The sequence below is a fragment of the Xenopus laevis genome, chromosome 4S (genome assembly GCF_017654675.1).
Source record: "Xenopus laevis strain J_2021 chromosome 4S, Xenopus_laevis_v10.1, whole genome shotgun sequence".
NCBI lineage: Eukaryota > Metazoa > Chordata > Amphibia > Anura > Pipidae > Xenopus > Xenopus laevis.
Window position 1 is genome coordinate 51,152,299 of NC_054378.1, and position 23,472 is coordinate 51,175,770.

At 39.6% G+C, this 23,472-nt stretch overlaps 1 pseudogene; it reads left to right on the forward strand.

Moving 5' to 3' along the window:
* Nucleotides 1-21,358, forward strand: LOC121393278 (annotated as a pseudogene).
* Nucleotides 21,359-23,472: the final 2,114 nt, after the last annotated feature.

The window sequence follows — 23,472 nt, forward strand, 5'->3', positions numbered from 1 at the left end:
GCTGCTACTTGGGACTTCCATTGAGCTCTAGCTGTCTTTGTATCTAGCACTTTTTCTTCAATATCTGCTATCCACTTCATCTGAAGGCATACCTCCCAACATTTTGGAAGTAAAAAGAGGGATAAAAAAAAATGTTTTCCGCACATAGCGCAGCAATTTTTTGACCACACCCCTTGCTGTGGCCACACCCCCTAATTACCATGTTTGTTTTACAAAATTTAGCAGGTTATGAAAGTTTGAAAATATTTCTCCTTATCTCAACTGTGTTTTTGTGTCTCAAAACTGTTACAAAGTATCTTATTTGCACCTGTTAGCTGTTCTGGGCTCTCTGATAAAAGCCAATTAAGTGAGAAACGTTGTTTCTTTTTTTGGCTGTTCAGTGCAGAGAAAAGAGGGACTTTCCAGTACAAATGAGGGACTGCGGGTTGAGCTGTCAAAAGAGGGACTGTCCCTCCGAAAAAGGGACAGTTGGGAGGTATGTGAAGGCATGAATATTGTCCTCTCCCGGTAAGACAGCTACGATCAGAAACCAGGGGCACTGGGGAGGGCAAAGGGTTAATAGCGCAGGGAGCTGCCATAGGGCTTCACCGTATAGCTCTCAACTTGTGCCACTGAATCTTACTTACTGTGCATAATTGTATATATTTATTGCAAATCCCCCACTTGGGCTATTAATAGATTGTAAAAATGTACAGCACCACTCCATATACTGTAGTGCCATATAAATACATACAGTTAACTCAAGTGACAATGCCATTGTTGCACAGGCAAGCTGCAGTAAAAACAAGCCTTCTTATGCACTATGCTACACAGAGTCCAGCACTTTATTCACTGGTTGCTTCTCCATTATCTAGTAATGGACTGGAAAGCAGTTATGCTAGGAAAAATGCAATGGAGAAAGGGCCTTTTCCCAGGGATAGATGTTGTCAGGCTTGGCTTGTGAGTTGTGACCACTGAAGTGTGCTTTCTCATTCAAATGTGATTTATCCCTCTGGATCTGCCATAAGCAGTGACTTTCCCATTCACATGAACGAGAAGAAGCTGCAGGTGTAAAAGGTGCATCGAAGACTGGGATTTTCCCTCAAAGGATTTCAGTGGTTGATACATGCAGGGGCGCTCCGCCAATAAAGCAGGCTGACGTGCTCGCCTTATGGCGCTGGATACATGTGGCAGATTTACTAAAGGGCAAACCTATATGTACCCGTCCTATTCAAATTGACCTAAGCGCAAAAGTAATAATGAAGTTTTGCGAGGTAGAAATGAACACGAGTGAAAAATCGATATAAAATGGTCGCGCTGACGAATTAATACTAGCGAAATTTCACCAGCGTATGGCTGCTGTGGCGCAACTTAGCATTTCAGTGAATTAGTGTAGTGGTAACGAATTTACAACTGGCAAGTGTGGCAGAGCCTTCCCTGGCGAAAATTCGCCCTTAAGAGTTGATTTAGAGATAAATAGAGGATTTCTGTAGTTGGTTTCAATTAGAGTCCCAACACCATGTAAATTATGAACATCATTTGCTGGTCAAGCTTTAGATGAGAGTGATGAACATGTATTTACTATTTGCCAGCTCTTTTGGGGTTTGATTCCCTTGTTATAAAATGTCAACAAGTGGTCAGGGCCTGAGATATACTGAAACTGAGATATACTGAAACTGTATTTTCCTTTATGATTATTATTTTGAATAAATATTATTATTCTTTATATAGCACCAAGCTATTCACCAGTGTTTTACAGCTATATCATTCACATCAGTGCCTGCACCAGTGAAGCTTACAGTCTAAGTCCTTATCACATTTACGCACCTACTAGCATTACTTGTATCAGGAACCAATCGCATTGCCTGCAGGCCTGTATGTGAATTGTGGGAGGAAACTTGGATGTGTACTTTAAAAAAACCTGGGTTTTTTTTCTTTGATAACCCAGTTTCTGTTTGACCAGTTGAACAAAGCATTCCAAAAGATTTCAATTCATTTATATTGACTGCAAAATTGGTATATGGCAAAGAGAGTAGCCTCATAGGATGTCTCCAAGTTTAAGGCTGTATATGCCATTGCCTAATCTTATCAATAAACCTTCTATCATTTTAAGAAAACGCTAACGTTTAACAATAGAATACTAACACTAAATAGTTAAGAATAATGGATCCCTAAGGGTCAGGGCACACAGGCAGATTCAGCGAGATTAGTCGCCCGGCGACAAATCTCCTCTTCTTTGGGGTCACTAATCTCCCCGAACCGAATGTAAATCGCCGACGGGATGGCACCAAGCGTGGTTCGTTTTCCGAAGTCGCCCGAAATTGCCTCACGAGGAAACGAAGACTTCGGAAAAAGAACAGAAGATTGTCGCCGGGTAACTAATCTCCCTGAATCTGCCTGTGTGCCCTGACCCTAAGTGGAGAGGTGGCAGTGGCCTACTGGACTTGAAAGGGGTGGGGGTCCATCTTAATGGTCAACTGGAGTAAAACTTGAAGTTGTTTACTGATTTTTCTGGAACTATCCCAACATTTCTTTAAAGCTGGCCATACATGGGCAGATTTAGTCAGAAGGATCTTATTGGCTAACTAATCTTTTTAACAAACAGTTCATCTATCAATGGTAAACCATATGTCTGGGGGGAAGAAAAATACTGCAGTCCTGCATTACTAGTGATACTGACAAGTCAATTTAAAGGACCAGTAACATCAAAAAATTAAAATGATTTAAAGTAATAAAAAAATAATGCAGTTTGCCCTGTACTAATAAAACTGCTGTGTTTGCTTCAGAAACACTACTATTGTTTATATAAATAAGCTGCTGTGTAGCCATGGGGGCAGCTATTCAAAGGAGAAAAGGCTCAAGTTACACAGTAGATAGCAGATAAGCTCTGTAGAACATAATGTTATCTGTCTGCCATTGCTACTCAGCAGCTAGTTTATATTAACTATAGTAGTGTTTCTGAAGCAAAGAGATCAGTTTTACCAGTGCAGGGCAACACTACATTATATTCTCATTACTTTAAAACACTTTCATTTTTTGGTGTTACTGTTCCTTTAAGGAACTTGTTAGTATTATTTGAAGGACCCATCCCTGTCCCAGGAGTATTGATCCAGCAAGCTTTTGGTGGAGCAAGACATTTTGAGATGGTTTATGTCCTTTTTAAAGTATTTTGCAGCAACAGTTTAGCTTGGCTTAGATATACTTGCATTCAATATAATGCCTTGTTAACTTTTCTCATTTTAGGGATGCTCAGGTCAAAATTATGGAGACCACTGTGGCCAATGCAGAAAAGTACTTTGGGCAGTTCTGCTCTGTGCTAGCATCCTACACACGTAAAACAGCAAAACTAAGGGATAAGTCTGATGAGCTTGTTAAGAACCTTATAGACTTCGCTAACACTGAAAACCCAGAGTTAAGGACTGCCCTTAAAAACATGGCGGAAGAGTTGGCAAAAATACAAGACTATCGGCATGCACAGGTATGTCTTGGCTGAGACAGGCCAGCAAAATATATCAGCTAAGAATCTAGTCAAAAGAAGATTGTATGTGTCAGTGAGTACCCATAATGTGTTGCATAGTTTTTAACTGAGAACATGTACATTTGTTTCACCCTGAATCAACTGAAGTGGCAGGGCGAGCTTTGTCACCCGCATTTAAATCTTCGCTACTGCAGCATTCAAATAACCACTGAAGCTACTGTCAGATCTAGGGAATGTAATGTGCAGTGCTCAAATATATCCTCTCATCTTCCATATGGGTATAACACCTATTGGATACCATATGATCAATAATACTGTTCCAACTAAAGATAGGTGCTATATACATGTTAGTTCATCTGCTTAGGGTTACAGTTTCCAGATCATGTAAAAACAAAATCAAGTGTGGGAGAGGAATGCCTATGCAAGCCCCCACAGCATCTGGGAACTTAGTGTGTATTCTGCCTCCCTTTAGTTCCAGTCCTGATGAATCCCAGTATTTTTTAAAATGTAAACTATATCAATGAAAACACTACAGAACTGTACTAATCACATACATTGGTATGGTAGTTGATCAATCCTATTGAATTTACTGCAATGTACTGCAAGACTATGCAAGCCCAAAGTGATCTTGAAGGTTGCTTTGAAAACTGTATTGTGCACACAGAAACAGAGTTTACTGCAATTTTGCAAGAGTGTATATGGATTGGCAATTTCATAGTGCTTTTCACTATAGTGCACTGGTTTGCTAACTTCTGGCAAATAATTTTTAAACTTTTAAGGTTCAAGCTCTTAACTGAGGTCAACAACTGTCCATGTCCCTCATATCTCATAAGAATTTTGGAAAACAAATTATCCTGTTGTAGTTCCACGGGTATCAGTGGTAACAAATACAGTAAATTTTCCCCTGAATATTACCCCAGATTAACTGATCGGTGCCTCTCATCACCTACTAGGGTCCCTCATATGGCAGCCTTCTTTTCAGTTTGGAAACCTTCATTTAGACCTACTTGTGTTGATAGTAGTCAGTAGAAAAATTTTGGGTTTCTTAGTAGAACTCACCAGTTGTGAAGGGTGGTCCAGGTCACCAGGTGCACCGCCCTGAACCCTCAGCTTGGGAAGCGAACCACTGTATACAGAAAAAGGCAGGCACTAGCAGAGACCAGTCTTCTAGGCAGGCTTGTGAAATCATTCAGTAGTTTATTTTAGTACACAAGGATACAGCCTTACGCGTTTCATATCACTCAGATACTTAATCATAGGCTTCATTTAGACCAGGGATCCCCAAGCTTTTGAACCCGTGAGCAACATTCAGAAGTAAAAGAAGTTGGGGAGCAACACAAGCATGAAAAATGTTCTTGGGGTGCAAACTAAGTGCTGTGATTGGCCATTTGGTAGCGCCTATGTGGATTTTCAACCTACATTGAGGCTCTGTTTGGTAGTAAACCTGTTTTTTATACAACCAAAACTTTTCTCCAAGCCTGGAATTCAAAAATAAGCACCTGCTTTGAGGCCACTGGGAGCAAGTTCCAAGGGGTTGGAGAGCAAAAGGTTGCTCACGAGCTACTGGTTGGGGATCACTGATTTAGACCTATCTTGCCATTTCAAGCAAGTAGTAGATATAGAGACTATGTGCATGCTTCACACAAGACAAATATTATTCAGGGATAGCGCATGCTTTACTCTTTTAAAGTAGAACTAATTTTAATATCGCTAGGGGGTGATGTTTGGCCCTTCCTTTTACCCAAGGCCAACACTCCTTTTTCTTTAACCATTTTAACTAATCTTTTGAGTTCTCTCTTGTACCACCCTGAGCAGGTTTATGTGCAGTATAGTAATTCTAGAGCGATAGCTGTACTGTGCATGAGCCAAGCTTCAGTTGGTACAAGAGAAACTTGTGAGGAGGTAAACGATGGTAGAGAGACGCTGTAGGAGAAAGTGAATTTACTTACTGTGGATGCACTCAGCAATTTTAACCTTCAATCTATTTTATGTTAGTGCTATACAGGGCTGATTCTCAGCCTCTTTATAAACTGACACCATGAATCTGCAGGCCTCCGCTTGTGTGTCTGCACTCATAGGCACTGTGGGTCCCAACACACGGAGGGCCTGCTAATTGGCTGATGCTTACATTTATATGCAGGCCAAGAATGAGCCCTGTGTGGCACTACACTAAACTTATAGAAGAAATCAGTATTTCCAGATATATGTAGGGCTTCAGTTCTGGTGCATTGATTTTATAAGATATAAAAGATATGTATGGTATCATAATATATTATATATCAGAGTATCTCTCAAGAAATAATGAGATAATTGCTCAATTAAATTTAAGGCATATCCATCTCCATTTTCTTTACAAAATCACTTCCCTAAGCAGAGAATATTAGATTTCTATAGCATAATAGAAGATTTGTGATTGGCTAAACCAACCATAATATGGGAAAGTATTTACAACTGGAAGTTATTTATTTTTTGTTGGAAGTGTTAATTTATCATGTGGCTACTGGTTTTGCACACAAGAATATGAATGATGATTAAAAGGGGAGCTGGAGTCTTCAAAGGTAATTCCAATATCAGAGAAAGGTCTGACAAACAGCTATGTATCTGAAAGTGTATGTATCTTTTGCGCCTGGACTCTGGCTGCTTCATTTCCATATTCATAGCTACTTAGTTCTCAAAGCAATAATCTGCATGTAAGGATTTTCATCTTCAACCCATGAAAAACTGACCTTTACTGGGTAATTTGAAAAAATTTGAAACACAAAGCAGCGTTAATGAATCAGGCGGAGCTGGCAGTTAAATGATCTCTGTATAGGCAGAAGAAAATCATAGGAGAGGCAAGGATTAACTTTTTAATCAGGCTATTTTTCTGGGACGTGAAGCTGCTGCTGAGGTAGTTATTTAGACATTAATTGCTCGTTACATATGACTTGCGAGCTTGTGAACCTTGCCAGGGCTTATTATCTCACTGGAATGCTTTGCATAGAAGACTCCAACAGGTAGTTGTAAAGGGAAGATTTCATTAAGCTGCCGATTTGAGCCCTTCAGACCAATTTGGCATCTTATCTGCCCAGGCTTGGACTGGCAATCTGTGGGTACTGGCAAATGCCAGAGGGGCTGCTATAAGGTGCCATAGAAAGTCAGTATTTAGTGGGCTGGTGTGGGCTGATTGGGCCTCTGTGTGGGCTGATTGGGCCTCTGTGTACCTGAAATGCCAGGGCCTATTTTAATTCTCAGTCGGGACCTGTATCTGCCCATGTATGGGGCCCTCCGACATCCCACATCAGGCCGAAAACCAACCAAATCAATGAGATCGATTAGGCAAGTTTGCTTTTCTTGCCGGATCAAGGTCCGCATCTCTGCGTTGATGTGGTCTTCAATCCGACTACCGGCATTACAACAATTATGGTCCAATCGTTGCCCCATAGGCTAAATGATCAGTTTAGCTTGATATTTCCCATGTCAAGGTGGGCATATGGGTGAAAGATCCACTTGTTTGGCAACCGCAGATCCTATAATGTTATGGCCAGCTCTTGTTCTGCAGCAGGGATGTCCAGTCTGTGTGGGAAGGACAACTTCCAGCTTCCCGAATTTCCCAAATCCAAATGTATTTCCTGAATAAAACAATATTAAGGTTATGCAATGAATATTATAATTTGTTTAAAACCTTGTTAATCTTGTCCTGACATAAACCCTTATAATAATTTAGTTTGGCTAAAAGATTTTTATGTTTAGTGCCTTTATGTTTAACTTTTAGGTGGAGAGGCTGGAAACAAAAGTGGTAAATCCAATGAAATTATATGGAACCTTAATAAAAGACAAAAGGGTATGTAGAGTGTCTGCCTCATTTGCAGTAGGTATTCTGGAAATGTGTCCACTGCACATCACAATATGCTGTATATTAGGCTAGTAACATGTAAAATCCACATTCCATGTTATTTATATTTTGTCAGCAGGAGATTTAAGATCAGGTCTGTAATAAGTAAAATGTGTCAAGCATTTTTTAAACCATCCTGTAGCATTAAACCATAGTTCTTAATTAACTTGATATAGGTGTGACAGTCACAGACTCCAAAAAGAAAATTAGGCAAAGTTTGAAGCAAATTGGTGCTATATGGGTGTATGGGGGTTTGTAACATGTATTAATTATTTTCTCTTCTATATTCCCATCAGGCAGAGATCAAAAAGTTCAACTCAGTCAGGAACAGAGAAATAAAGGAATTGGAGAAGCTGGAGAAATTACGGCACAGAACCCCAGTGACCGCCATATTATTGTATCCTTGTCATTGTAAAATACTGCAATACAGTTACCCTTACAATGTTTCTCACTGATTATAGACATAGTAGCATAGAGTTGCTCCATGTTGGCCATAAATCAAAATAGGAAAATATAGAATGATACATTTTGTTAGTTAACATAGTAGATCATAAAATGCAACCTTCCTTGGCAACTGAAAAAATATATATATATATAATATAAATCTGATATGTGTAAAATCCATTCCTGAATATTGATCAGCTTCCGTAAACTGGGGTTTTTCTGCAGAGATGACAGCAGTAGGTAAAACTCTTGGGAATTGTTACATGTGCAATAGGTCTAATTGTTTGTCAGGGTACAGATCCCTTTTAGAGAACTGGCAAACAGCAATATAATGAGCTTTTTGCATGATCTCCACCTCATACAGCAGGCAGCATTTCAAACAATTGATTCCACTGGTTAGGTTCAGATATTTTCCATGAAAGTCTATGGAGGAGCAGCTTGCTACCAAGCTGTGCACCATTGTTTTTATATGATTAGTTAGCAGAACAACTGAGATAAAGACAAGCTAAACAAAGGAAGTTCCATACGCAGAGTCGAACTGGTGTACCTGGTCCCCACCGGGTACAAGACTCCAGGGACCACCACCCAGCCACTGGCACTAGCTGCTTCTGTTCCCCCTTCAACCAAAGATGCTACTTACTTTGCAGTTAAAAATGAATGATGGTGGTGTGTTCCAGAGTGAATGCCTTGTAGCAGAGTGCAGAGCTGTTTGCAGGAAGGGCCCAATAGGGCCGGGTGTCCTGGTGGTCAAGTTCGACCCTGTCCACACCAAATTTATAGCTAATGGGAGTAGAAAAAAGCTGAAAGGCTGCTTCCCAAATGCATGAGAGTCCCTGGTAGTGCTGTGCAGGAGGTGGGAGGGAGGTTTGTGGCTATGGCCTGGGTTGTCAGAGGGGTTTCACTCTCCTTTAAAATGTGTAAGTGCATTAACAGTGCATATACTGTATTTTGAAATGGGATGGAGGCCCTTGTGAAGTTGCTAATGTTATATGTATATATTATGTTCTGAAGCCTCACTGTCTAGAAAATCAGTTTAGATCTACTGTAAAACTGTTGGGCAGCACATTTGAAAGATCCTCATTAGATGTAGCATTGTCCAGCAAGTGTAACATTGACTTTAAAAAGTAGAATGATGTTTCTCATCCATGCTCTTTAATTGGCCTAGTTGTAGTGCCTTCATTAATTCACTTTCTTAATTTAAATGTCTTCCACTGAAACCATTATATTTTGACTGCCTGTTTCCTGTAGCCATTAAAACATGTTTAGAATGAGTTAGAAGTAATTAAATAGGAAGACTCTAGGGTAAATGATACCATTAACAGCAATGCAGCTATAGGTCTCATGGGATATAAAGCAGGGGAAAGCTTTCTGGTTATTCCTTAACTCTCTTTTCCAGTCTCAGGTGAGTCTGCCGATGAGTATCCTACAGGGCTACATGTCTTAAAGTATTTTAATTACATATAAAACAAAAGGAAAGTATAACTAGATAATATAACCAGCATGTTGCAAGGGTGAAGCAACTACTATTCATATAATGTAACATTGTCCCCCAGGCTAATGCTTAGATTATAACAGGGTCCAATGCAGACCCATCAGGAGAAGACCACATCAAAGGCCTGATACAATCTTCATTCAATGTGACTTTCAAAATTGTCCTATAGGTAGTATCTGGCAAATCCAATATCAGTCAGGCAGGCCATCATTGTGATTCAACACATGGAACAATAAGTTTCCCAGTCAGTCTATTGTAACTAATAATCAGCTCTGTGGTTCTGTATAATTTAGGCCATTCTCTGATCCACACCAGCCAGTTATGTTCTGAAGCCCCCTCTGCTTAAAACACCATTGCCTTTCAAGTGAGTCCTGCCTTTCTTAATTTGGAACTGCTACACAAAAATAACTACAATTGGGAGTTATAATTGTGTGATAGAAATCAGGTTACTGTCTGATATGTCTAGGAGAGTGAGAAGGATGCTATAATGGCTAGCCCTAAAAAATATTGAGATTTGGGGAAATATAAGTTCAATCCCCAAAATATTAGGTCCAGGAGATGTCACAAGAGAAACAGCTGTGTATCCTAAGGTCACATGTATTGGCAACCTGTGGAAATCAGCACTTCTTAATTGTAGGCTAGGGCTGTGGTTGTATATATGTGTGTGTGTGTGTGTGTGTGTGTGTGTGTGTGTGTGTGTGTGTGTGTGTGTGTGTGTGTGTGTGTGTGTGTGTGTGTGTGTGTGTGTGTGTGTGTGTGTGTGTGTGTGTGTGTGTGTGTGTGTGTGTGTGTGTGTGTGTGTGTGTGTGTGTGTGTGTGTGTGTGTGTGTGTGTGTGTGTGTGTGTGTGTGTGTGTGTGTGTGTGTGTGTGTGTGTGTGTGAACTAAAGTCCATCAAGGAACAGAGACTGTTGAGAGCATAAACTTTAGATGGCTGAGCACATACATCTTATAGATTCACCAGCAATGCATATTTGTTCCAATATCCCTCAGAGAAAGCAAACACTTTCTAATTGTGCAGCTTGTACCAGACTTCATTGACAGACCAATGTGTCACTCATTTATTTTAATGAACACTAATCCATTTTGCCATGGAATAAGGTGGAATAAGGTGCTTGCTAAATTGGTTCCATGGCCTGTTAACAATGAGAAAACTTTGGAATCAGCACAAGTTTTAAATGATTTATTTTCAGGAGACACTATTTAAACTGAGCACTCTATTGTTAGCTACTTGGGAGAAGCTTTTTATTTGTTTTGCTGTGTATTAGTATGTTTGGGTGACCAGAATTTGTCACCTGTTCCTCTCTGTGCCTCCTCATCCTTTCATTCTCTCCTCACTGTCAGTCCCCAGGCAGAAGTGCACTGCAAATAATGATCACACTTTTGTGGGGGCACCGTAAATAAGGCCTACAATGGCATTCAGTAAAATAAATTCACATAAACTCATCACTCATTTGTAATGATAGATGAGAAACTGCACCAGTGCAGTTGTCCATAACATCCAATCAGATGCTTTCATTTTTTAACTGGTAGTGGGGTCAAATAAAATGAATTTATTCATATGGGAAACAGTAACTTAGGCACAATTTAGCACCTAAAGCACCTGATTCTTTAGAAGCAAACGCAGAGTGCCTATTGACACAGGCACTGAGTAAATGGTAGAGCTACTGCCTGGTCTGGGAGGAGTTTCTAGGTTGTGCACATTCAATCTCATTCAATAGCCTCAAAATGAAAGTTACGTTTCAAATGTTTTTAAAAATGTGCTTCATCCCAAATTTTCCAGGCAGAATCCAATGTTCAGAAAGCTTCAGTTGATGCAGCACGTACCACTCCAGCTGGAGGAGGTCATTGATAATTTCCAGCTGCAGAAGATCAAGGACATACAGGTACTCATTCACATAATATCTTACATAAAAATATTACACTGGTTTTGCTTGTGCCATCCACCTGAACTACTGCTTCCAGTATCAGTTGGGAGCCAGTGGGCAAATGCATTCATGTAAAACATAGCTTTCTTCTTCTGCTTCGCTTGTGATTCATATTTGGATGCAATAAAAGATTTTTGTTTGGCATTTAGTGACAGCACCAAGTCTGTACAAGTCCAACAGCAAACTCAAAGCAGACATCTTGCTTTAAGTAAACACTGTTGTTACAGTTTACATATGGGTCAGTGGGTAGAATCAATCTCTCTTTACAGATAATGGGTTTAAAAATACAAATAAAACTGTATGTATTACAAAAAGAAAAAGAGTGGATGCAACCAACCCCTGCAGATAACTAGACAAAAAAGCTTGTTTTCTAAATGCATACCACCAAAACTGATTTGAGGTTGTAGTTGTCTCAGGCTAATGCCAGACCTGTGTTCTTATACACAGGCTGAGAATCCACTCCTACCACAAGAATCAGTGACTTTCTGGCCTGCACTAAGAACCATTGTGTTGGCTCGGGTGCAGGCAATGTGGCAGATTTTGGTCAAGATGCATACTTGTGTTTTAGTGCCGAAATCCGATGGGTGTTACTGCAACCGGGCTGAGGGGCTGATTCTCTTGGTATGAACGGATTCTTTGCCTCTGTATGAGCACATAAATGACACACAGAGCATTAGCCTTTTAGTATATGAACAGTAAGATGAGTATAAAACCTTTAGCATTCATACAATGGCTGAACAGATTGGCTTTATTACACTCTGCCCTCATCTCCCATTACACTACCTCCCCGTAGTTAGAGCTGAGTCACACATAAAACCATTCTTTCTAATAGCCCCTGGAATGCTTGATCAGGATAACTTCCACTCTATCTCTGTTCCTTAAGCTCCTAAAGCATCATTTTCTAAAGGAAGCATTTTGCTATTTTCCTTTACAACTAGACAATCCCCATCCCATAGTGTTCTCTCTTTCTAATAGATTGTAAGCACTTTGGGGCAGGCACCTAATCCTTCTTAAATATTATCCATGTCTAATTTATAATAACTGTACCCCTGTTCAACCCTTGCAAAGCACTGCATACATTTTTTACTTAATAAACAAATAAATATATATAACACTTAGGGGGTTTATCAATATTGGAAAAGTTCTCACTATTTCCTGAAAACTACTAAACCGCATGAGCTTCCCCCCCCCAATTTATCAATATATTTTCACACACTTAGTGGATGCTTAGTGCTTTTTTTGCACATAATGCTTTATTTCTATGTCAGTCTCTCTATTTGCATTAGGACCTTGTATGTATTAGCACTAAGGGTTAAAGGTTTTTAATAGGTGGGGTTTCTCACTATTTATGGGTGGTTAGCAGGGCTGTTCCCTATGCTTCTGAGGAAGTGGCGTGAAGCCACGAAACGCGTCAAGTGTGGGGTTTTGTTTCAGTACTGCGGATAATTAACTATTATTAATGTATTAAAAAAACCAAGATTTTTAAGACCCGAAGTTGCCTGGTGCTCCGTGAGAAATTACAAGTTGCTACCCACTGAATTCTTGACAGGCACCCAATAAACGAAAGAATGCGATGTGGCTGATGGCGGAGCGCTTCCCTTGCACGCCATTTCCTGCTAAGCCGCAGCTCTCGCGATAGTTCGGTTCCTTCTAGCCGGCTTCCACTGCACACTTCTGTTACCGTTTGCAGAGCGCTGTTCAAAGCAATCACGGAGTCTGGCAGATTAATATCAATATAATGGCTTTATTGAGCGCATTGAAAACTGCTTAGTTTTCAATGCGCTCAATAAAGCCATTATATTGATATTAATCTGCCAGACTCCGTGATTGCTTTGAACAGCGCTCTGCAAACGGTAACAGAAGTGTGCAGTGGCACCCAATAAAAGAGACAAACTGCAAGAAAATCACCCATGTGACCTTAGATACATGTCTCCTTGCTTTTTCAATTAGCTGTGAATATTTCTAGTTGCTAATTACTGATGCACTTATGTATCTTTTTTAAATCTACAGAAAATTTTCTCAGACTTCCTGACAGTAGAAATGATTTTCCATGCTAGATCCCTTGAAGTCTTTACCAGCGCATTCCAAAACTTGCAAGAGTGTGACCTAGAGAAAGACATGGAGGTAAGAATGGAACATACGTTATGTGTGCTCATTTAGGGGTACGGATACAAATCATATATTGTATATACTAGGGAAAGGCCACCAACACTACCACTATTTGCACAATCATCAGCTCTCACTGTAACTTCCCTGATTTAACCAAGTCTTCAGAATCTTTAAACCAGAGAATTAAATGAAGTAAATTTCAAGTCTGTCGATAAACTTGATATATGAATGGAGATATTTTTATACAGGTTTGTGCATTTCTTTTCCGATCAAAGATCCATATTAACACTGGGAATGAGGATGCCAGACCTGTACAGGCTACTAACCTATCTATATATATATATATATATATAACACCAACTGGCGGGCAAGCAGCATGGTAAGAGTGCAGACAAGGAAAGCAAAGACAAGGGAGCTATGGATCCTTTGATGAGGGAAATGTAATTATCAGGGCTCTTGGTTGTTGCAGTTACAGGAAATTCTCGGAGTTCTGCTGACTCTGGGTTTATGAGAATTGTAGTTCTTATTTTACGACATATATGGGTTAAGTGAAATGTACCTGGGGTGCGTAACCGTGTGCAACTGAGGACGCACGTGCGCAAAGGCGCGCAGCCGAGGGCTGTAGAGCCCACGTTCTGCAAACCCTTAAATATCAGTTTGCATTCATACATACAGTCTAAAATTCCTCATCAAGCAAAGAAATATTAGTGAAAGAAAACCTACTTATCATTAAAGTGTAGCCAGCTCAAAAAGCATAAAATCCTTAATTAAAAACACTGAGTCCCGTGAAAAACACAGAATCAAGGGGTCATATGAGTCTTTGGTTAAGCATTGGTTATAATGCTTAATCACAAGTTAACAATGGGTGATCGAATCTATATACTAGTTATTGATTTGTTAAGATAATGTTCCCCCCTTTTGCTCTCTGCTTGACAAGTGATGTAGGGCCAGGCAAGTGATGGGGAAGCTATCCATTGAGAGAAATAATTGGTAAAAATTGGTACATGAGATCAACAGGATGGAATATTAAGCCAACAGGAACCAATTGTACCTCAAATACTGGAAGACACTGAATTCAGCCATCGGTCATATAAGGGTTTTGTTGCAAGCACTCTAAATGAATTATATACATACATACACCACAACAAGACTAGAGCAATCTCACTAGCATGTTATGAAATGAAAATGTATTGCTTTCGGCTTTTTAGCTTACAGGTGATGTTGTGAGCCTCAGGATGCTGCCATTTTTTATTGCAAGGCGGTTCTTCATTAAAAAGATGAAAATGAATAACTTTACTATTCAATGATATCATTTTTTCCCAATGTTGTTATTACAATTTTGCCTCATGTATATGGATTCATACAAGAATTGTCTCTATAAATTTCTTATTCTCTTCTCTTTGATCATGGGGCCATAGCTCTCATCTCATCTGAACTGTACATTTTTGTGAGCAAAGGGCCATTGCTACACTATGCATCAATTGTACAGCACTATGGAAAATACTGGTGCCTTACAAATACAATATAATGACTCTTAATTTCTGTTTGTGATTGTTTTTCTAATATTGAAGTGTAACGTTTAATTTTTCGCCTTCTAAAGCAACAATAATCGCTAACTGAATACCTTGTGTGCAGTATCATATACTTATTTGGAAATATAACACTTTATTAAGTTTACTACAACCAGTGCATAAGAAAAAAGATTCTAAATGACTTCCACAGAAGAATCTTGCTTGGTATCACTGCTCTATATGAACCACTGCTCTATCTGACCATTCATTTTTGGCACAGCAGAAGCGTCAATATTAACTCCTCTTTTCAGGGCGGTGGCAGTACATTTTGCAGAACATATAAAGTCTGTGCGTTTTAAGCAAAAGTCCAGAAAGAATAAACATTTTGGTGACATGCAATGATCAAATTCCCCATGGAAATCCTGGGCATGCCCCCTGCATAGCCTGGGTAATTATCACCTTTGTATGTTTTTTTTACTGGCAAAGCAACCTCTGCTCAGATAAATTCTCGGCTACAAAATGTGTAACTAGAAGCTGTATTTATATTGCCATATTGCTATATCAAATGGCAATTGTCTGACCCGAAAGTGCACTGGGTAACAAAAAGACCCCTGGGCCTACCTTAGACTATTTCCCACAATGTTGCTCCTCTATACATACAATAATGATGCTTCCTGCATTCATAACTATTTCTAGTCTAACATTTAAGCTATTGTTTAAGATTGGAATGTGCAGCAATAGGTGCAATAATGGGCAGAGAATTCATCAGGCAAAATACCATTCAGCAAAGCACTATATTGCCTGTCTGTGCTCATCTAAAGTTGTGCTATACAAGGAACTGCCTGTTTTCAGAAAAGAGTACAACACTCCGGCACAAGGGGCCCTTTATTTGGACAACACTTTATATCTGCCTTAAGCGTAGGGTCGCTTGCCACCTGGTTGGTATTTTAAAAAATGGTGTATAATACCAATGTTATATAATTAGGGCAGAAATAGCAAAATATAGGAGTGCCGGTATTTTTTCCCAGAAGAGGTGGCAACCCTACTTAAGCGGGCAGAATCCCTTTGTATCATGCACCTATAGATGCTCCTATATGCATCTGTTTAATGATGTGCAAATGGCACTATAGTCAACCAACACATTTGCCCACCCCATCAATGCCAGCACAATGTGTGGTTTATTTTCCAAACAAATGACAAGAATGATGCCTGTACTAACAAATCTGACACAGGCACACACAAGTTCTGTGCTTGAATACTACTTGATAAGAACATTACATTGAGTAGGAAAAAACATGACAAATTGTGCTGATATTTTGCACAAAGCCCATATGAATAAACAAATCACTTCCCAACCAACATTATGATCAAGATATTTCACTACTTAAATATCCACACACCTTCAGTCTATAATCCATCACTATGGCGTCCGTCTATGGCCCAAAAGCATAGCTAAAATAACATCGATGTTTTCTGGAGAATTTGCCACCCAAATTATCACCAATTACAATAACATATTACAAAAATATAATTGTCTAATCTGAAAAGTCTTTCCAGGCCATGGGAATCCAGCCTTGAAACTAAATATTTCAGAATAAACAAGTCGACCTTGTTACTGTAAAGACTAAAACCAGCTATGACTATTTCAGATGCTTAGAGAAGGCTGTGCCAAGGACATATTGTTCATGTTATGTACCAGAAAAAGAAATTAGAACATATATCAGTTACAGAATATGGCACATTTATACTATGGAATCAAATAGACAACGTTCCATTTGTTGTATTATTAAAGACTGGCCTGGGTCTACTGTACCGGGCCTGGGCCTACTGTGTTCAGCTCTTCTGGACTACAAAAGACACAGCAGGGCTTCGTCGCTGTCAAGGGGGGCCTGGCTGTGCTGCACTTTTCGAAATTGCCGGGCCCCCCTTGACAGTGACGAAGCCCTGCTGTAGTCCAGAAGAGCTGAACAGCCAAAGTTGAAGTCCCAAAGAAAGGAGCCGAATTTGAAGTCCCGAAGCCATGAAAGGAGCCAAAATGGAAGTCCAGTATCTGTGAAAAGACCCAAAGTCACGAAAGGAGCCGCACTTGAAGTCCTGAAGCCGCAAGTTCAGTTATACTGAACACCAATGTGTGTGTTTTTTTATTTTATTTATCCCCTGGCCACCAATGTATTATTTTAATACTCTATAGGCCCCTGCCACCAATGTTTTTTTTAAAAAATATTCTCTTGGGCCCGAATGTTTTTTGGTTTTTTGTAAGGGGAGGCCCTTGCACCAATGTTTTTTTTTTTCAAAAAAACCTTTATGGGGGGCCCTGGGCCAACATTTTTTTTTTTACCAACAGAATAACTGGGTAACTTTTTTCATACAGCATGGCCAGCAATCAGAGACAATCTCCTGCAACAGCACCCTTTTATGGAACTTCTAACAGTGTGCTCATCCCCTCAGATTCCTGATAAGGAATTCATGAACTCATGTGCATGACACCCAATCGATGCTGCTGAATTTCACCCTAACTTAAAATAACTGTCACGTCAATGGGGTTGTCACTGCGCAACAAAACCCTGAAATATTTTATCTTTGAAGGTTCACACCCAAATACAAAGGGACTTTTGGAGAGGGGCCACAGGGATTTCTCCCAGTATCCCAGCGGGCCAGTCCGATCCCGAGTATGACAATATTACACAAACAAGCAAAAGAAAGGCTTTTATGGCAAACACTCTCCAATGACATTATGTCAAATATAAATAATTACTCTCAAATACACCTTAAGCACAGTGGTAACAATCTTCTGAATCATGTGTAAAAACGACTACTGACATATAGGAACCAGGGGCTTAACTACAGAGGAAGCAGACCCAGTGGCTGCCACGGGGGGGGGGCATTAGGTAGAGGGGGCCCAGGAGTTATAGAGGGCCCCCATGAGACCTAAATAAAGAGCCATTTTAACATTTATTGGTAAAACAGGGCAACTTCTGGATATGTTGGGGGCTTAAAAATGTATTTGCTGTGGGGCCCAGTAACTTCTAGTTACACCACTGATGGGAACACTGGACACTACCTTTAAAGGGACAGTAAAACCAAAAAATTAAAGTGATATAATGTAATTAAAATATAATGTTCTGTTGCCCTGCACTGGTACAACTGGTCTGTTTACTTCAGAAACGCTACTATTGTGTGTTTATAAACACTGCTGTGTAGCAATGGCACTAACTGAAGTAGGGCTAAATGGTACAGGTTAAATAGCGGGTAACAGATATACTTCATTATATTCTACAGAGTTTATCGGCTATCTGCTGTGTAACCTGAGCCTTCTCTCCTTCAAATGGCTGCACCCTGTCTAAACAGAAGCTTATTTATATGAACTATAGTAGTGTTTCTGCAGCAAACACACCAGTTGTACCAGTGCAATGCAACATTACATTGTATTCTAATTACTATAAAACACCTTCATTTTTGGTGTTACTTTACCCTGTGCATGTTACATCGGTAAATGCATCAAACTTGTGCAATTGGAGCACAGGAAATAATACAGTCTCCACTACGACAAACGTACACAATAGCATCTTACTTATCAACATACACACTTGCAATTGTGTTCCGTTTAGCAAATCAGGTGCCACTGTGTAAACTGCAATTTAGCGCTCAGATGCAATGATGGAATTGTGGGGAAAAACAATTTTGTGGGCAAAAACATGGCAAACTGTGCTTGACATTGGCCTTTACCAATTTACTAACCTGACTTGCCCCTAACTGTCACAGGGCAGTGACTAGTGCAGTTACAAAAGTAATATTTCCTTCAGTTGACATGACACATTAGAAATAATGTTTTGAGGAATGGCTACTTTGGATGTACAATTTATTTGAATATTGTATTTTTATGTACCGCTAGGGAGATCCCAATGTTCCAGCAGGTCAACAGACAGTAGAGGTTGATCTGACACGGCCAGTGCAGCTTCCTGATGTGGAGCACCTACGGAATTTCGATGAGATGTCCCGTCTTATTCTGGATGTTGAGGCACAGATCTACAGAGAGCAGAGACAAACAGACAATGAAGAAGATGATGGAAGAGGGGCAGGCCCTGACAAAGCAGAAACTGCTCAACAACCTGCCCCTCTCCTTAGGCCCCCAAATGAAGATGCAAATGGAGCTGATGATGGTGATGGTGGAGAACAAAAACCCCCAAATGAACAGTCCTTTGTACTCCCTGCTGGGGTGATGGCTAGGAATGAGGAATACCCTCGTAGCTGTAAGATGTGGTAAGTAACCTGTTTATGATTTCAGTATAGTATTACCAGTACATGGTTTATTTTGTACCACACAATTGTGGATTTAGTTCCTGGCCCAGCTTTATCCATTGTTTATATACAACACAAGATAGAGAAATGCTCTAAGATTGTGCTTGGCATCAGACACTTAGCAGAACACCAGCCAAGAAATAATTCCTGCCAGCTTCTGTTCATTCATACTTTATAAATAGCTACGACGCATGCTCATATATTTAAAGTTCTTCAATTGATGAACAGCTTCAAGTCATCTGTGACCAACTGATTACAGAATACACTATATAAAAATAAGTACACTATACAAACCTGTGTGGAGATATTTATGTACATACATATATATTTATATGTAAATATCAAGGAAGTGGCACACCTCCAAAAAATATTCTCTCTTTTGTGTAAACATCAGACAAGTCTGATACACACTGTTCCACAAATGTAATGCATTGTCATCATTTGAACAGTAACATTGACCATTTATATTGGTTCACCTGTGCACACAGTAAGCTAAACCAACATACAGTATTTTACCATTTGAAGGCTCTTAGAAGGTTTACATATATTTTAATGTAATATTTCAGACAATTGCCATGGTAAACAAAAATTTGTGTAACCAAAACACATACTGTATATTCTTATTCTTTTAATGATATAGCTTATTTTTTAAGACTTTCGCTATTAAATAATATGCACAGTGATTTGCCTTTAATTTTGTTCAGAAATATTTTTCAAGGTGCAAAAAGAGTAGAGGTAAGGGACCTGTTATCCAGAATGCTTTGGACCTGGGGTTTTCCGGACAACAGATCATTCTGTAATTTGGTTCTTCATACCTTAAGTCTACTCAGGCCCGGATTTGTGGCAAGGCCACATAGGCCCAGGCCTAGGGCGGCACATTTTTGGGGGCGGCATGCCGCCCAGCCGCTCTGTGGGGAGCCTGTGCTCCCCAGTGCTCCGGCGCTCGCACACTGGCGCTTTTGCGCAAGCATGTGGTAGTGCGGGCAGGCGCTAGGACCGCGCAGAGTGCACAGCCTAGGGGTGCCCGCCCAGCGAATCCGGCGCTGAGTCTACTAGAAAATCATGTAAACATTAAATAAACCCAATAAGCTGGTTTTGTTTCTGATAAGGATTAATTATATCTTAGTTTGGAACAAATACAAGGTACTGTTTTATTATTATTTTTATTATTATTATTATTATTATAGAGAAAAAGTAAATAATCTTTAGAAATTTGGATAATTTGGATAAATAAGAATTACTCTGTTCTAATGATAATCTCTGTTCTGATTTTATTTTTTACCTTTCATAAGCTTTTATGGTTTTTGGCCTCATTGCTGGACATGGATTCAGCAGTCCTGAACGGACCCCAGGTCTATTCATATTATTTGATGAGGATCGTTTCGGGTTTATATGGTTGGAGCTGAAATCTTTTAGCCTGTACAGTCGGATGAGGGACAGATTCCAGCAATCAGAAGCTCCATCGCTAGAAGCCTTTGAAGAAATGCTCCAAAATATGCAATCCTGGACAACCTAATGGGTGTGGGCAAGGAGTGCAGTGAGTGAGTCAGGAACTCAATGAATCTGCATAACTGGACTTAGGTCAAGTCACTGTTTGTGATCAAGAAAAGAATATTCCAACCTTGGTACCTCGAAAATCAATGCATGCACTTTCCACACAGTAATATTTAACCCTTTAATTGCCAGTAGGGCCAATGCTATGCGTAGCCCCGTGGCAGCAAAACAAGGTTAAATGGAATTTCAGTTGTTGGTTTTAAACAAATTATCCCTATAATTGTATATATATATATCAAGGCTAACATACCATATGTAATAATATATAAAATGTATAAATATAAGGGTATGGCTTCCTAATGATCCTGTGCACTGTGGGCCAACTGATTTGTTCCTATTTTTCGAAGCCACTTTTACCGTCCCGCGCGATAAAACTATTTCTCCAAGTAGCCCGAAGAACAAATAAAAAGTGTGTTTGTAAGAGGAGCTATAATGGGTGTCAAAAGAGGCAAGAAGTTGAGTAGGTTTTGATCCTTTATATTGGAATGGCAAAAAGAACACTCAGTTTCCTTATGCGTTTTGGATTTGCAAATCTTAGAAGAAAGCTTAAATACCTGTGAACAGGCAGACAGGAAAGAAGAAGAACCTTTGAATGTCTGCAGACACTGAATGTTGCTTTTGGCATGGCAAGTTTTAGATTTGGCCTCTTTGCCTTTCATCCCAGGGATAAAATAAAACAAAACTCACTTCAGGGAACTCTGTTTTGTACATTGAGTTTACATTGAGGCTCTTCTCTGTAACGCCTTTGGGAGACATTTGCAACTGGCATCCACCAGTAAAAGGCAGTGGTCACAACACCCCTGTCACCAATACTATGTTGTGCATTTTTTATTCTGTTTTGTTCTTCTCATTACAAGGTACTTTAAGTAACATTAGAAGAAGTGCCAAACGGCCATTTTGACCACTGCTGATCTCCACTAGAGGGCAGCAAACAGTGAAATCACCCTCGTGCCATAGGCCTAAAGGTGACCGTTTTAAAATCTGGTTTCATTCACAAGTGTTTATTGCAGTCCTATTTATGCCTTTCTTTGAACTTTTACAGACATTAGTCACATGGCTCTACAATTTGATGGGGTAGAATTGGCATCAATATACACTGACAAATAGTTCAACACACGTTCACACAGTTCAAAGTATTATGCCAATCTTTTAACATTGTAAAAAGATATAAAGTTGCTGTCTGTTATGCTTGGCCTGGTTAAAAAAAACATAAAGGCTCAAAAAAAGTTTTTAAATGAAAAATTCCTGAAGATAAACATAGTCAAATCAAGCTTACACAGTACAGGCTCATTTAGACGGCAGAAGTGCAGCTATTTAGGGGACACAGTGCTTTTTACCCAAAAGTGTAATTGCAGCATTACCCTGGAAATCTTTTCGGGATATCTTCATTCCCGGTGTTCATCATTAAAATAAAATCTGCGCACAGTTCGTTAGGAGAAAGAGTAATGTGCATATTGCACGCCATTGTGGAAACCTAGAGCTACTGTCACCTTCACGAGGAAACATCGGGCGACTTCAGAAAACGAAACGTTCAGAATGCTATCCCGCCGGTGATTTACATTCTAGCCGGCGGGAGGCAGTTCGGGGTGATTAGTCACCCCAAAGAAAAGGAGATTTGTCGCCAGGCAACTAATCTCCCTGAATCTGAGTGTGTGCCCTCAAGGTGGTAAATCCTTGGGTGAGAAGAAATGATAAACCTGTCTCAGGCACAATCATTCAGCCTCGGCAGTTTTGCCTAATTATTACTGAATCCCATGCCTATCACTTGCCCCTCTACATCTCTCACTGTCATCTTTAAATCTGTCAGTATTGATGTATGCAGTGCTTGTCCTCATTTTTATTTACTCCCCTACATCTTTGGCTGATTGCTATCCTTGTGGCAAAGAAAAGTAAGAGGAGCAAGAAGAGAGAGAGAGAAACAATGCATAGAATGGAACAAGTACTTGTGAGATCCATGGAAATATATCAGCCTACTGCTGAATTGGACAAGATGATTAAAGAGCAGAATAGTTTAAGTTGAAACAAGGTGCATATTTCCCTTATAAATAATAAAATAAAATAAATTAACTGTTTGTATTAAAGCCACTAAGGCATTTTCATTTCCTTGGGTTACTGATTATAATGGTAACCTTCCAGCATATAACCTTGCTACTTCTTTATTCGTTAGTGACAAAGGCCCAAAATATTATCCTCCAGCGTGTCTCAAAATTTCCTTTGTGGAACAATTCTTTCCGTTTGAACCCTATCAGTATTGACAGTTGAAAAATGGGAAAGGTTTTTAGGAAAGGCAGTGATTTGTTGCAATGCAGGAAATAATAGCCCAGATCCAGTAACACCAAAAAGTTATGAAAATATAATGTACAGATTGCGCTGCACTGGTGTGTTTGCTACAGAAACTCTACTATAGTTTATATAAAAAAGCTGCTGTGTGGGGACAGCCATTCAGAAGCTGAAGAAAGAGAAAAGGCACAGAATAGCAGGTAACAGAAAAGCTCTGTTATATACAATGGGATTCTTCAGAACTTATCTGTTATTTACTGTTTATCCTGTGCTTGAATGGCTGCCCCCATGGCTACAAAGGAGCTTGTGTATATAAACTATAGTAGAGTTTCTGTAGCAAACACAACAGTTTTACCAGTGTAGGTCAACAATACATTATATTGCCATTCATTTAAAACACTTTTTTTTTAAGTTCCTTTCAGCCCATGTTTGACAGGGAAGGAGAAATACAGCAATGATATTGCTAATTCTCAGTGCTGCTATATATTAAATGAACTAGGGATGCACCGAATCCACTGTTTTGGA